The following is a 16022-nucleotide window of genomic DNA, read 5'->3' as shown; positions in this document are numbered from 1 at the left end:
AGAAATGGTGCTAGAGCAAGTGGACTTCCAGAGACAAAGAAGAAGAAGGAGAAGAAGAAGAGGGAGGGGCAGAGAGGAGGAGGAGGTGGAGGTGGAGGACGAGGAGGACGAGGACCACAATCGAAGGCTCATCCTCTGTACAAAACTGAACTCGTGGCGCCTGGGTGACTCAGTCGCTGAGGCAGCCAGCTCTTAATTTCGGCTCTTGTCATGCTCTCAGGGTCCCGGGACAAAATCAGGCTCCAAGCTCACTGGGGAGTCTGCTTAAGGATGCTCTTTTCGCTTCTCCCTCCACCCCACGCCCCACTCATGCGCATGCTCACTCTCTCAAAAAGAAAAAAAATTTTGTTAAATTAACTCAAAATTAATCACCGCCTTCTATGTAAAATGATAAATCTTCTAGGGAAAAAAATGTCCAGAATGGACAGCTAGGTAAAGAATCCTCCGACTGGACATCAAATCATGTTCCGTTCAAGAAGAGTTGATTCATTAGACATGATCCAACAATCAGAATTGGAAGTCTGTAATGTGTGAAACACCTTGTGAAGAAGACCCAAAAGGGGAGCTACAAACTGGGAGAAAATAGGTGCAAACCACATACCTGATAAAGGACTCCTGTTGGAAGGAGAGAACCTCAAAAGTTGACCCCCAAAGAAGCAAGCCATCCAGTCTGAAAAGAACAAAAACAAAAAAAATGGGCAAAAGACCGAAACACTTTACCAAAGAGTATACAGATGGAAATCCCATAAAAAGTTACCATCGGGGCAATTCAAATTCAAACTCCAATGAGCTCTCACTGCACACCTATCAGCATGATGCAAACCAAATGCACCCGAGAGGGAGAGAGAGACCCCACTCCCCAATGCAAGGCAGGATGTGGAACGACTGGATCGCTCCTGCATCGCTGTTGGGAATGGAAGATGATAGAGCTCCCTCTTGAAAACAGTTCACAGTTCCTTTTCTTTTTCAAGGCCTGGATTTAAATTCCAGGGAACAAGCAGTAGAATATGCTTTTCGGGTGCACAGGATAGTGACCCAACCCTCCACACAGTTTCTCTGAAAACTAGACTTGCAACCACCCTAGGACCCCAGTCATTGCACTCTTGGCATTTCTCTGCGAGAAATCCAAACTTACGTTTGCTCAAAAACCTGTACAGGAACGGATCTGTGTCCTGATGGAAGCAGTGGGGCTGCCAAGGGGGTAGAAGTGACTGCAGTGGTTGGATATTGACACTGGACAGCCTTGTAAGAGATGTTCTCGTCTTGCTTCTTTGAAGGCCCCTTCCCATTCATGGTGGTCCTGGGGACCAGGAGAAAAGGAATGTCAACGATTTCAAGAAGTTGAAAGGATTTCAAGAAGTTGAAACCAAGCATTAGAACACCATCTCTTCTACATGAATTCATTCTCATATTCACCCCCAGGCTCCCAAAGCAGACAGGAGGGGTCTGGTCCAACAGGGGTTGCGGGCAGTGGCCCTTCCACAGGCCATCTCCCCTCCAGTCTAGAAGTCCAACGACCAGGTCCCAGGCTTTCAACTCATCTCATTCTCTCGGGGCCTTCTCTAGGGGCCCCAGGGAACTTCTGGGCTCTTTCTCTGCCTTCTAGGAGGCTCTGTGGGGCTGGGTCGAGTGCTCTCAGCCGACTTGGACCACACTGCCAGGTGTCTCCCCCTGCATTTGCCACCCTTCGACACAGGAGGATCAAGTGGGAGGATGTCCTCTCAGAGAGATCCATGGCGATCAGACTAGATGTCCTCTCTCTTCCATTGTTTACCCTCATCTCTCAGGCGTTTCTACCATCTCTTGATTTCCCTGGAATTTCAACCCCAGGAGAGGGGGGGTGGGTCAGAAGCCCAACATTTGGCTTCCCACTCCTGTCTTTCTTGAAGGTTTTCCCCGAACCAATGGGCCTAAAACAACATTCATAACCTGATATGGTTTCTGTGGGCCAGCCATCCAGGTGCAACTAGCCAGGTCCCTGTGGCTCAGGATCTCTCACAAGGCTGCAGTCCAGAGGGCCTCTGGATCTTCAGTCATCTGCGGGCTTGTTGGGGGTAAGTCTGCTTTTGAGCTCACTCAGCTGGCTGTGAGCAGCCAGAGGCCCTCCATGGCTGGAAGCAAGAAATAGTCATTCCTTGCCCCATGGGCCTCTCCAGCATAAAGCTCCCAAGGAGCAGCTGGCTTCCCTGGGAACAGATGAGGGAGGGAGGGACGGAGGGCGGGCAAGCCCAAGAGGAGACCAGTCTCTTTGTAAACTCACCTCCGAAGGGACATCCTATCACTTTGGCCACATTCTGTCCTTTACAAGGGAGTCAGTAGTTCTGACTCGAATCAAGAGGTAGAGTATGGAACACAAAACGATGTGTACCCAAGATGGGAATCGTTGGAGACCCTTAAAGGCTGCCCTCCCTACTTGGCTGGGACTTGACCTCAGCTAGCCACCACTATAATCTCTGCATCCTTCTATTATTATATATTATGTTAGATTATATTATATGCACTATTATCTTTGCATAGAATCATCACATCCTAGACATGAACGAGGGGAACATTTTACCAACCCCTTGTGGGATCCTTCAGCAGCTTGCCTAGAAGTTCCTTGCCCAAGGGTGCCTGTCAGTTCAGTGTCTGGCTCCTGATTTCGGTTCAGGGCTGATCACGTGATCTGGGAAATCCAGACCAGCGTCTGGTTCAGCACTTGAGTCCCAAGCCTGTCGAGGAATCTCTCTAACTCGGCCCCTCCCCCGCCTGCATGTGTATGCGTTCCTTTGTGTGTGTGTGTGCCGTCACCCTTTCTGTCTCTCCGAAGAAGAAGAAGAAGAAGAACAAGAAGAAGAAGAAGAAGAAGAAGAAGAAAGAAGAAGAAAGAAGGAGGAAGGAGGAAGGAGGAGAAAGAAGAAGAAGAAGAAGGAGAAGGAGAAGAAGAAGAAGAAGGAGAAGGAGAAGGAGAAGGAGAAGGAGAAGGAGAAGGAGAAGGAGAAGAAGAAGAAGAAGAAGAAGAAGAAGAAGAAGAAGAAGAAGAAGAAGAAGAAGAACAGTAGTAGGCATTGTAGTAGAAGTTATTGGCACAGCAGGTGACCATTAGACAACCCTGGTTTGGAACGGGAGCTCTGAAATTCACTAGCTGTGTGATCTTGGGGCAAGTTGTTTCCCCTGTCTGAACCTCAGTCAGACATGACACACTGGGTTATTGGGACGATTAAGGGATCGATAAAAGACACTTCAAACCGTCCCTTGCTTGGCATAGAATCCCTTAATCAAATCCATTCTCAGTAGCAGTAGTCTCAGCCATTGGATATTTTTATTTTTATTTGTGTTACGCTGAACACTGAAAAATATTCTCTCACACTCATACGGCTCCAGGGAATATGGAGCATCAGGCTAAAGGATGGGGTGGATCTCAAGTCAAAGGAGCCATGGGTATGGCTGAAGGGGTAAGCACAGGAGCTTCTGTGCTCTGGTTGTGAGTGTTGGTGGCTGCTGGGCAAGGGAATCAGACCTGCAGGGGACCCGAGAACTTGGGAGTCTGGCCAGTGCACCCTTGCTCCCTTCTTGGGCTTCCTGGGTTTCAGGGGAGCCTTTGGCCCTTGAGGGTATTTGGAGGCTGTGCCCGGAACAGCAGGAGCAGGAGCAGGAGGCCCCCCGGAGACAGGCTGGACCTTGGGCCCAGAGTTGGCCAGCTTCTGCCTGAGGCAATGGTTTTGGGCCTGGAGCCTTTGGAACTCCCTCTCTGCCCACAGGACAGCCTTCTGGCTCTCCTCACTCCTCTTCTCCACCAGGAGGCGTTCCCGCTCATGCAAAGAGGAGATTTTCTGCCATTCTCCGTGCAGGTCGGCGGCCATGTTCCTATAGAGGCCCAAGTGCCAGTGGGCAGCATCCACCTTCCTGCGCACCTTGGCAAGCTCGTTCTTCACTTGCAGGCAGCATGCCTTCTCCTCCATCATCTTTCTCTCCAGGTGTCTGAGGTGCTCTTCGCACAGCTTCGGCTCTGCCTCAAGCTTCAGGCGCAACTTCGGAATCTCACCGTCCAGGAGGGTGTTCCGTAGGTGAACAGGTCCTTGGCTCAGCTTGGTGGCTTGTTGGGTTTCTTGGGAGCTCTTCATTCCTCTGACGTGCCTTCTTCAGTGCCCTGGACGGCTTTAATTGGTTCACGGGGCTCCCGCCTGAGGGCACGTGGTCAGGGGAGGAGGAGCCAGTCTCCACCTGCCTCCTTGAGCCCCCACCTTCCAGATGATCTCCAAGCAGCTCTAGCACATGCATCCCCTTCAGGAGGATCTGGCTGAGGGTGTGCTGTTGGCTCTGGCCCTCAGCGCTGGCCTGCCGCCGCACTCCTCCTTCAGGAAGCTCTGGCCTGCCTGCCTGCCCTGCCTCGTCCTGCACTCTCTGTCCACAGCTGCCAATCTCCTGAACCAGCGGGTCTGCACTTGCCTGCAGATCACGGCTGTCCTTGAAGCCTTCTGGTGTTTTCCTCACCAGGGCTTCTCCATCTTCCCGGGCTGCTCCACAGATGGGATTTTCAGGAGGCAGCTGCTGAGGGCTCTTCAACAGCCTTTCCCGAACTCCCTTCAGCAGTTGCGTGGTGTTTCCCACTGACCAATACCCGGCATCTTGATTCAGGGCAGCCAGAGCAAGAAGCTGGAACGGGAGAGGACTGGCCTTCGGCTCGGATGATGCGACAGCTCCACGGGCTTGTGCGTCCGGTTCGGTCTTCTCCATGCCTTTTCCAGAGACTTCCTCGTTCTGGGCACACTGCCCCTTTCTTCTTCGGAAGCTGAGTGCACTCTTTCCCAGGATCACCACCACTGCAGTGCACACCAGGATCTCCCAGCGAAACCCAGAGACTCGTGGCACATGTGGCCAACGTTCGGATATCACCAACCCAGCAGCCCACAGCTGCTCCAGGACAGCCCACAGCGGCTCCACAACTGTGTGGGGAGGCATTTGGATGGCCACTAGCTGGCTCCAAAGAGCCTTGTGGCTTGGTCTCCGATCACCAGTGTCTTCTGGGCCACTAGGAAGTGCTTGGAACCCCTACGAGGGTTCCGTCTCCAACGCAAACCAGTGCCTGGCAACAGGAGCTGAAGGGAGGAGGGGTGGGGGAGGTGCACCTGAGTCTCCAAGGCACATCAGTGCCTGCAACCGGAGCTGACAGCAGGTGGGGTAGGGGAGGGGAATCGCTATATTGTACACCTGAAAGGAAGACAACCCTATCGATCAATTTCTCGGTTGTACAATTTCAACATTAAAAAAAAAATATTTAAAAAGCAAACTAGGTATCCAAAGGAGAAAGATAACAAATATCCAAACACTGAGAAAGTCACATTCTAGATGATCAAAGATCAAAGATCAAATCTCAATGCATTGAAGTGAAGGAAAATGAACATACAACATATGAAAATGTGTGGGACACAGCTCAATCAATGGACAGCACCATGTAGAGCAATCACTGCCTATGTTAGAAAGGAGGAGGAGCATCTGGGAGGCTCAGTCAGTTAGTCCAACTCTTGATTTTGACTCGGGTCATGATCAAACTCGGGGTTGTGAGACTGAACCTGCATTGTGCTGGTGCTGGGCATGGAGGCTGCTTAATAATCCGTCTCTATCTCTCTCTCTCTGTACCCCTTCCCTGTCTCTCTCTCTCTCAGTTTCTCCCTGTCTCAAAACAATAAGCTCTCCACATCAGAACCTAGAAAAAGATGAGAAAATAAAACTAAAGAAGAAAACCAAAGGAATTCTTCCACCCAATTTCAAGATCTACAGCTACAGTAATCTAGAGTGTGTGGTGTTGGTGAAGGTATAGACAAATGGAACAGTATAAAGATAGATAAGTGGAACAGGATCAAACCCAGAAAGAGACCGACCACCAACATGTCAATGGGATTCTGACAAAGGGGAAAAGCAGTTCAATGGAGGAGTGACAGCATTTTGAATAAATGGTGCTAGAGCAAGTGGACTTCTAGAGACAAAGAAGAAGGAGGAGAAGAAGATGGAGGTGCAGAGAGGAGGAGGAGGTGGAGGTGGAGGACGAAGAGGACGAGGACCACAATCGAAGTCTCATCCTCTGTACAAAACTGAACTCGTGGCGCCTGGGTGACTCAGTCGCTGAGGCAGCCAGCTCTTAATTTCGGCTCTTGTCATGCTCTCAGGGTCCCGGGACAAAATCAGGCTCCAAGCTCACTGGGGAGCCTACTTAAGGATGCTCTTTTCCCTTCTCCCTCCACCCCAAGCCCCGCTCATGTCATGCTCACTCTCTCAAAATGAAAAAAAAATAATTTTTTTAATTAACTCAATATTTATCACCGCCTTACATGTACAATGATAAATCTTATAGGGAAACAATTTCCAGAATGGACAGCTAGGGAAAGAGTCCTCCGACTGGACATCAAATCATTTTCCATACAGGAAAAGTTGATTTATTAGACATGATCCAAGAATCAGAATTGGAAGTCTGTCCTGTATGAAACACCTTGTTAAGAAGACTTTAAAAGGTAAGCTACAAACTCGAGAAAATATGTGCAAACCACAGACCTGATAAAGCACTCCTTTCTCAAGTAGAGAACCTCAAAAGTTGACCCCCAAATAAGCAAGCCATCCAGTCAGAAAAAAAAAAAAACAACAAATTGTGCAAAAGACCGAAACACTTTACCAAAGAGCATATAGACGGAAATCACATGAAAAGTTGCCATCGAGGAAATTAAAATTCAAACTCCAATGAGCTCTCACTGCACACCTATCACCATCATGCAAAACAAATGCATCTGAGAGGGAGAGAGAGACCCCACTACCCCATGCAAGGCAGCATGTGGAATGACTGGATCGCTCCTGCATCGCTGTTGGGAATGGAAGATGATAGAGCTCCCTCTTGAAAACAGTTCACAGTTCCTTTTCTTGTTCAAGGCCTGGATTTAAATTCCAGTGAACAAGCAGCAGAATATGCATTTTGGGTGCACAGTATAGTGACCCAACACTTCCACTCAGTTTCTTTTTAAAAAGCAAACTAGGGGGGCGCCTGCGTGGCTCTGTGGGTTAAAGCCTCTGCCTTCAGCTCAGGTCATGATCCCAGGGTTCTTGGGTCCAGCCCGCATCGGGCTTTCTGCTTAGTGGGAGCCTGCTTCCTCCTCTCTCTCTGCCTGCCTCTCTGTCTGGTGTGACTTCTCTCTGTCACGTAAATAAAATATTAAAAAAAAAAATTTTTTAAAAAGCCAACTAGGTATCCAAATGAGAAATATAACAAATATCCAAACACTGAGAAAGTAACATTCTAGATGATCAAAGATCAAAGCTAGAATCTCAATGCACTGAAGTGAAGGAAAATGGACATACAACATATGAAAATTTGTGGGACACAGCTAAATCATTGAACAGCACAATGTAGAGCACTCAGTGCATATGTTTGAAAGGAGGAGGAGCATATGGGTGTCTAGTTCAGTTAGTCGAACTCTTGATTTTGACTCGGGTCATGATCAGACTCGGGGTTGTGAGACTGAAGCTGCATTGTGCTGGTGCTGGGCATGGAGGTTGCTTAACAATCTCTCTCTCTCTCTCTCTCTCTCTCTCTCTGTACCCCTTCCCTGTCTCTCTCTCTCTCTCTCTCTCTCTCTCTCTGCACCCCTTCCCTGTCTCTCTCTCTTTCTCAGTCTCTCCCTGTCTAAAAACAAAAGGCGTCTCAAAACAATAAGCTCTCTGCTTCAGAACCTAGAAAAAGAAGAGAAATAAAACTGAAGAAGAAAACCAAATGATTCCTTCTACCGAATTTCAAGATCTATAGCTAGATTAATCAAAAGTGTGTGGTGTTGGTGAAGGGATAGACAAATGCAACAGAATAAAAATAGTTAAGTAAAACAGAATCAAGGACCCAGAAATAGACCGACCCCAATTTGTCCAATGGGGATTTGACAAAGGTAAAAAGCAGTCAATGGTGGAGTGACAAGTCATTTTTATGACTATTATATGCTGATATCAGTATTAACATCGTCACGTTTGTATAATTACTCTGGCTTTAATATAATTCCCTAGATTATATACTGACCAGAGAGCTATACTTCAGTGACAGGCATTGGATCGCTGTTTACCAAATTGGTTTAGCTTTTATTTCCCTTGGGCATGAACCTACACTACTTTTCTAATTTTCTCTTGCAATAAGGAGTGGTCATGGAACTGACTTGCATCTAAGGACATGCACACAAATGTAAGGGAAAACATGGAGTGTACAGGCCCATTTAAAACAAACAATCCAAAAACTCCAACACTCCTTCAAAATGACTGTTAAGAGCCCTGCACTGAAGGAAAGTGAGCCTGTCTTCCAGGACAAAAAACCCTGGTGCCTCCAACATCCTCCACCAGTGACTGGTTTTACCTGAGAGAAAATGTACCTTCTAGAATGGGACTGTACTGAGGTTTAAATTTGTTAGAGCATCTATTGCTAACCAATACAGTTTTCCTTCTCAGTGTTCTCAGCAAAAAGTTAATTATCCCATCCTGGTGGATTTCTACCTTTCTGAAAGGAAATATGTCAACACCTGGATTGCTTGATGAATAAGGTAAAAAGATAGTTAAAACTATTAGGCCATAAGAAATAAAGGCCATAACATGATAATTTTATGCTAGGTAGCATAATATCTTACACACAGAATGAAGGAAAGAGTCAGTAAGGAAAGGAATAAACAAATAGTTCATACATAGATTTTCCCTTCTTTGCTCTACTGGGAAGACATAGTTCCTGGAAGTACGTAGCCTAAATGAGAAAGGAATCACCAGATTTCTGAAGGTCTATGATTGTATGTAAAACCTCTCGATAGTCCACCTACTTGAGCTTCAGTAGACTGCAGGACAAAACACAACATATTCCCTTCTTGACTCACATATACATTTGGGCTTGGGGTTAGAAGAAAGGAAAGAGAAGCATCCAAGAGGAAAGTCCTCTAACTCAACATCTTTTCATTTTTACCTATAATTTTTGGATGATGTGTTTTAGCACACTAGATGATATGTGGTATGTTTTCACGGTGCTAAAGAATCAAGTACAAAATCACCTACAATTTATCACTATTATCATCTATTTACTAACAATATAATTACTCCTTTATTCATTCACTGAGCAAATATTTATGGAGCACCCACATGTGATGGGCACTCCACGTATCCTGTTCCTATAGTACTTTTATTTTGATGGGGGGCCAGAATCAATATGGGAAGTAAAGAGAGAAATAATAAATAAACAAATAAAATAGCATGATAATTTAGAGAGTGATAAGTTCATGAAGATAATTTCAAAAATTAAAAACACAGTTTATGGTAATAGGATAAGATTCTCAAAGAGTGTCACTGAAGACATGAGTCATGAATACTGCGACTCTTGTCATTTCATTCAGTGCTGTCCCTCCAGCACCTAGAAAACTCCCTGGTATATACTAGGAATTAATAAATAATAGCTGAATGAGAATTGCAAGAGCAAAGATTCATCCCAGAGTGTTTAAGGAAGAGACAGAAAACCACAGGGGCCACAGTGTAATGAGCTGGGTACAACATTATTTGCCAACTCACAGAGGAAGTCAGGGGCCCTATTATGTGGGGCCTTGTGGGCCATGGTAAGAGATCTGGACCATAGTAAGGAAGAGGTTCCAGACTTTTCTTTGAGTGTAATGGGATGCCAGGAGATGATTATAAGCAGGAGAATGCTTTGCGCTTACATTTGTTTTAAAAGGTCTCCAGCTGTTTCCTGGAGGCTGTGTCATAGGGATGGTGGACAAAAGCAGGAGCAAGGAAGGAGAAGTTGTAACTGGGAAGAAGGTGGGGATCTTGGAAGTGACAAAAGTGGTCTGATTAGCGATCTATTTTGGTAGAATTCACAGGGCACCCAGAATGGTGAGGAAAAACTGGGAGAATCTAGTTCAGTTTCATCCCACTCTAACTGGGAAAAAAAAAAAAAAAACAGAACATTGAAGTAGCTTAGTCAAATACCTATGTTTATTCATAATTCCCTCTTTTTCTCCTCTCCCACATTTTGCATTAGAAATTCTTCAAGCTTTACTTCTCAGTCCCATTATCACTGCATTCTTCTTTGTTACTTATCTTCTCAGGAAACTGGTGCTCTCTTGAAATGATTCCCACGATTGTATACACTGAGCTTTACACATATATTTTCAAACTCTTGCTGGGTGTTCCCCTGTGGATGACTTATAACGATCCTGACAAAAACCCTTTATCTTCTCCCACCCTGCTCCTTCTGAATAATCATCCCTGTCAACCAGACAGAAATCTCACAGTAACCTGATCTTGCTCTTCACTCCTCATCTCCCACATCCAACAGTTTTCAGTTTTCTTCCCTTCTGCCCTGTCAGAGTTCTACTCATTCTACAATGCCTTACATGAGGCCCTTTCCCTCATAATGCAGCCCCAAATACTCCAATTAGAACTTGCCACGGGGCGCCTGGGTGGCTCAGTGGGTTAAGCTGCTGCCTTCGGCTCAGGTCATGATCTCAGGGTCCTGGGATCGAGTCCCACATCGGGCTCCCTGCTCAGCAGGGAGACTGCTTCCCTCTCTCTTTGCCTGCCTCTCTGTCTACTTGTGATCTCTGTCTATCAAATAAATAAATAAAATCTATAAAAAAAATTAAAAAGAACTTGCCATGTCTTCCTCCACTATCCCAGGTAAATACTTACCCGTATTTCTAATTTTTGCCTGTTTCATAGCCATTCACATTAAAATTAGCAAATATATCACCATAAACCCATACTCCACAAAATTCCCAGAACTGCAGTTCTATATATATTAGGTACTTGAAATGTTAAAAATACATAAGCATCCTATAATGTAGACATTTACTATAAGCCAGATTGATTAACAGAATCAAGATGCTTCCAACTGGTGGCCAAAGAGAATAACTTAGTAATTAACAAAATAATTACCATGGTGGGTGATTCCATTTTCTAATAATGCTTGTCCAAAGTGTACATCTTCCTCAGGCCTGTGAATCTCTCCAATTTCCAAGAGCCATGACACAAATTCACTGCAATAGAAATCCAGTGAAATAGTTAAAGAGTTTTCCCACACCTGCCTCCCCAAGAAGTCTATTTCTACCATGCTTTCATCAAGCAGCTTTGGAAGGAGCCTCAATATAAAGAAATATTTGCAGTGGATTTAAGCTTGCATTTTTTCACATATGCGAAGCCCCAAATTATTTAAATTTTACTCTATCCTAGAAAACTCATTTCCATTCATTCATGCTTACCTAAACCCTATTATATAATACCTATTCAACTTACTGAGACCTCTAATAAACACCAAGGGAAATTCTTAGAGTAGTTTTAACTGTAAAGAGAATACAACAAGATCCTAAAGATAGCAAACAGACAAAATAAACAGAATAATAATGACTGAATATAAGAGATAGACTGGAATATGGCTTTCTAGGCACAGAAAACCAGTGTGTTTGAACTCTAAGAAGGCAAACCCCAAAAAACTGCACACCCCATATGGTAGATGGAATTCTAAACGTGTTCTCTTACCCCATTATCAAGAATCCCATCCCTTGGTTTTGTAACCAAATCCTAATCTGGGTAGTGGTATGGATGAATTTTGTATAGGAAACTAAAATTCCAAGTCAGTTGACCTCAAAATATGTAAATTATTCAAGTGAGCTTGACCCAGTCAGTTGAGCACTTTGAAGCAGAGAGTTTTCTCAGGCTGGTGGCACAAGAGTAAGAGACAAATTAAAAGCACAAGAAAGATTCAGTGAGCCACTGCTCACTGCTGCCTTAGAAGATAGAGGGGCCATGTACCAAGGAACACAGGCAGCTTCTGAGAGTGGTCCTGGCCAACAGCCAGCACAGAAGTAGGACTTATTCTTACAATCACGGGGGACTGAATTCTGTCAACAACCTGAATGTGCTTGCAAGTGAATTTTTCTTCAGACCCTTAAGATAAGGCTCAGCACTTGATGTTGGTCTTGATTTTGACCTGTGAGACCCTAAGCAGACAGCCCAGCATTGCTCCCCCTCAACTTCTTTCTGACGTATAGAATTATGAGCTAATGAATAGATGTTCTTTCAAGGCACTAGGTGTGTTGTTATTTATTTATTCTGCAGCAATATAAAATTAGTACACACCAATAGTTTTACTATACTGTTTTCAAATTTTGAAGTTATTTAGTGGGGCACATGGGTGGCTCAGTTGGTTGTTTTGGCTCAGGTCATGATCTCGGGGTCCTGGGATCAGTCACACCTCCTGCTCTCTGCTCAGCAGGGAGTCTGTTGCTCCCACTCCCTCTGCCCCTCCCGATGCTTGTGCTCTCTCTCTCTCTCCTCTCAGATAATAAATAAAACCTTTAAAAATACATAAACAAATAAATAAATACGTTTTTTGGTTTTTTTTATAAATACGGTTTTTAATAAATTCATTCTTGAATTTAAATGTCAGCTGGGGGGTGGGGATGGAGGGACCTGGGTGGCCTAGTCGCTTAAGCATCTGCCTTTGGCTCAGGTCATGTTCCTGGAGTCTGGAAATCGAGCCCCACATTGGGTTCCCTGCTCACTGAGACATCTGTTTCTCCCTTTGACCCTCCCGCCTGTTGTGCTCTCTCTCTCTGATTCTCCCTCTCTCTCAAATAAATAAATAAAATCTTAAAAAAAGGAATATTCCAGCACAAAACCACCCATCAGAACTGTCTACCACATCCATCTGCTGTGGCTGTGAAAGGCCAGGGAGGATGAACAAACCACATCTTTCACCATTTTGGGGTGTGGGGTGGAGCCCCACATCACAGATAAGTAGGATGATATTTTATAACACAGGAAAGCACCAGCTTGGTACTGTTTTTTGGGCCATGTGGTATCAGTAAAAGAACACTAAGTAGAGAAACATTTTACAATAAAATACTTTATTGTGCTCATGTTATAAAAATATAACATTTGAAATTTACATAAAGTAATGGATACATTTTAGAATGGTTTCAACTTTGCACAGAGGTCAGAGAAGACAAGCTATACAAGGTGTCAGGAAATTACTTTTCCATTTATTTCAAAACCAAAAGCAACACCTATGGCTAAAGTCAAATAACCGAGGGGCATGGAATTCTAAAAATGGATATCTAGTCTAAAAAGTACATTTTAAGGCAGAAGAAGTTGTTAAAGCCATCCAAAAGAAAGAAAATTTTAAAAAGAAGTAAAACTTCAGTTTTTTCTTCAATAGCACAAAAATAATAATACCAATTCCATGATGTCTGGGTAGCTCTGTCAGTTAAGCATCTCCCTTTGGCTCAGGTCATGATCTCAGGGACCTGGGATCAAGCACCAAATCGGGCTCTGCACTCAGCATGGAGTCTGCTTGTCCCTTTCCCTCTGCTCCCCTCTCTCTCTCTCTCTCTCTCTAATAAGTAAAATCTTGGGGAAAAAAAAGCATATCAACTCCACAGTGCCGTCACAGGATTAAATGAGCTGATGTATGTCAGGAGCTCAGCACAGTGTATGGCACATTTTGAGCACTTATGAAACGTCAGTGGTTGACAAATGGGTTGAGCTGGTTGGTATGTAGCGAAAGCATCATTCTCTGTTCTGATGTCAGCAGATTCCTGAATATGCCAAATTAAAATGAGGAAAAGAACACACCGTAAGAACTTCTATTAATTAGGAGCATAGGGGAAGGAAAGAGAAGGGATAAGAAAGGAAGTTACTGGCTGGCTTTATCATGGGACCTACAGAAATCACAAGATCCCATCAACACTCTGCGAAAGGATCCTGATCCAGTCAAAAACAATCTCAAACTTGGTCTATAATTAGTAACTAGTAACTAAGCTAGTGTGCTGTTACGGAAAAAGCCACAATGAACAAACTAAAATTTACCAAGTCTCTCCTGTGTATCAGGCACTGTGGAGAACGCTCACATATCATTGTAACTAACTAGCACTTTGGCCGTGTAAGATCATGTTAACTCTTTTTTTTAGTATTATTATTATTATTATTATTATTACCATATAATGTATTATTTGCCCCAGGGGTACAGGTCTGTGAATCATCAGGCTTACACATTTCACAGCGCTCATTAGAGCACAAACCCTCCCCAATGTCCATCACCCAGCCACCCTCTCCACACTCCACCCACGTGTTAACTCTTTAGTTAACAAGACTCCAGCTCCTTTAATTAGGAAAACTTGACCCTGGGTCAGCCTTGGAGCTCTGTTTCCCTGGAACCTGATGGAGGCAGGGCATCTGCTGGGTTACCAGGCAGCATTGATCATGGCCAAAATGACTCCTGATGGCTATATGGAATATGAATACATTCTTGGTGAGAAGCTATAGCTTGAAGTGACTCCTATAAACAGGCATGTTCCTCTGACAACCCCGGAAGTTATGCCCCAGAGGTGGGTTTCTCTCCCACAAGAGCCGTCAGCTGGGGGCCTACCAACAGCAACAGCAGCTTACTGGCAGCTGAGTGCTCTGCTGTGAGGACCCCAGCCCCTGAAGGAGGGGCCCCATGCTGCCCTGCAGGCCAGGGTTTCCTGGCTTATATTCTTCTACCTGGGTTGGCAGCCGGTGTGGCCTATGGTTATTTTATGGTATCTGCATAACTTATCGAGAAGACATTCTGGTAGGCATTACAGGTAAGCACTATGATCATCTTCATGTTTAGAGAGGAAAAAGACATTTAAACTTCCCACATCGCTCAACTAGCCAGAGGTAGGACCAGATTTGCATGGAGACAGTCTGACTGCGAAGTGTGGGCTTTGAACTACCACTCCAGTCTGCTTCTACAGAGTTGACATTGGCATTCACTGGTTGTATGAAGGCGGGCCTGGTAAACTCCCTGAGAGCTGGTTTCTGAATCTTTAAAAAATATAAAGATTATAAATGCAGAGTATGCATCTGAGGATTAGAAATATATGGAAACAGCCAACACGGGGCATAGCTTAAGGCAGCCGCCCTTCCCTTTGGTTCTGCACCCTTCACCCGGCAGGGACTTCCACGTGCTGCTGCCCGCAGACCCCAGTGGACTGACAGTGGGTCTATGCTCAAAACCCAGGCAACCTCTCTGCCTGTTGCTCTGTGCCAGGCCCCTTGCAGGACCCTCTTTTTCAGATTCCTCATCGATGGTCCTTCAACCTGAGCCCAGTTGTCAAAGTGCTGATGAGTCTCGGGTTTGGACTCTGTGTCTTACATTCTTTGGTTCTCTGACTTGTAGGCCCTGTACTCACATCCTTGCTAGACTTCCTCCCCCTTCAGTGAACCTGCTTCCTGCCAGCCCTGCCTGACCCCAGTGTCTGCTTCCCCCTCAGAACACCATACATCTGAAATTGTTGACGTCAGGGATGGATGGATAGAGGTCTAAAATCTTCCATGATTGCGGGCTCTAGGTCCATTCCTTCACCTCACTATCATCCAGGAAATGTTGACAGTAAAAAGATATTCAAAAATGCCCAGAGGAATGTTTTTTTTTTTTTTTTAAGATTTTATTTATCCATTTGACAGACAGAGATGATAAGTACGCAGAGAGAGAGAGATGGAAGCAGGCTAACCGCCGAGCAGAGAACCCGATGCGGGGCTCGATCCCAGGACCCTGAGATCATAACCTGAGCTGAAGGCAGAGGCTTTAACCCACTGAGCCACCCAGGTGCCCCGGAATATTTTTTTTAAAGAAGAAAAGCAAATCATTGAAGGAAGGGTAGTTGATACATGACATAGTGAAAATATGAAAGAAATCCATGCACCCAGACTATGGACCTTACCTTCCAAGGAAGCATTTAAGGAATGTGGTCAGTTTTCTTTTTCTGTCTTTGGTCATATTTCCTTGTTTGCACATCATCTTGTAGAGTTTCTCACCCTGTTCTGAGATCACTACCCAGGTGTCTTGCTCCATTCCTAATTTTAAACCTATCGAAAAGGAAACCAAGGACAGGTAACTGAAAAAGTCTCCTCACTCACTCTTGCCTGCATGAGACCAAAATTTATTGCACATCAAGCATGGGCAGGGGGTTGCAGATACAGAGCTCTCTACCACAGGGCACCTGGGTAGCTCAGTCAGTTAAGTG

The 16022-nt window shown here is 45.1% G+C and overlaps 1 long non-coding RNA gene across 2 annotated transcripts; it reads right to left on the bottom strand.

Moving 5' to 3' along the window:
* Positions 1-622: 622 nt before the first annotated feature.
* On the bottom strand, positions 623-15777 carry LOC123936131. Of its 2 annotated transcripts, none has more exons than XR_006817085.1 (3): positions 15720-15777; positions 10909-11009; positions 623-670 (listed from the first exon to the last, which is right to left on the bottom strand). It is a non-coding gene; the product is annotated as an uncharacterized LOC123936131 (long non-coding RNA). The 2 variants fall into 2 exon arrangements; XR_006817084.1 differs by lacking the exon at positions 623-670 and adding an exon at positions 1262-1300.
* Positions 15778-16022: the final 245 nt, after the last annotated feature.

The sequence above is a fragment of the Meles meles genome, unplaced genomic scaffold, assembly GCF_922984935.1.
Source record: "Meles meles unplaced genomic scaffold, mMelMel3.1 paternal haplotype, whole genome shotgun sequence".
Taxonomy (NCBI): domain Eukaryota; kingdom Metazoa; phylum Chordata; class Mammalia; order Carnivora; family Mustelidae; genus Meles; species Meles meles.
This window is presented reverse-complemented; position numbering and strand designations above follow the sequence as displayed.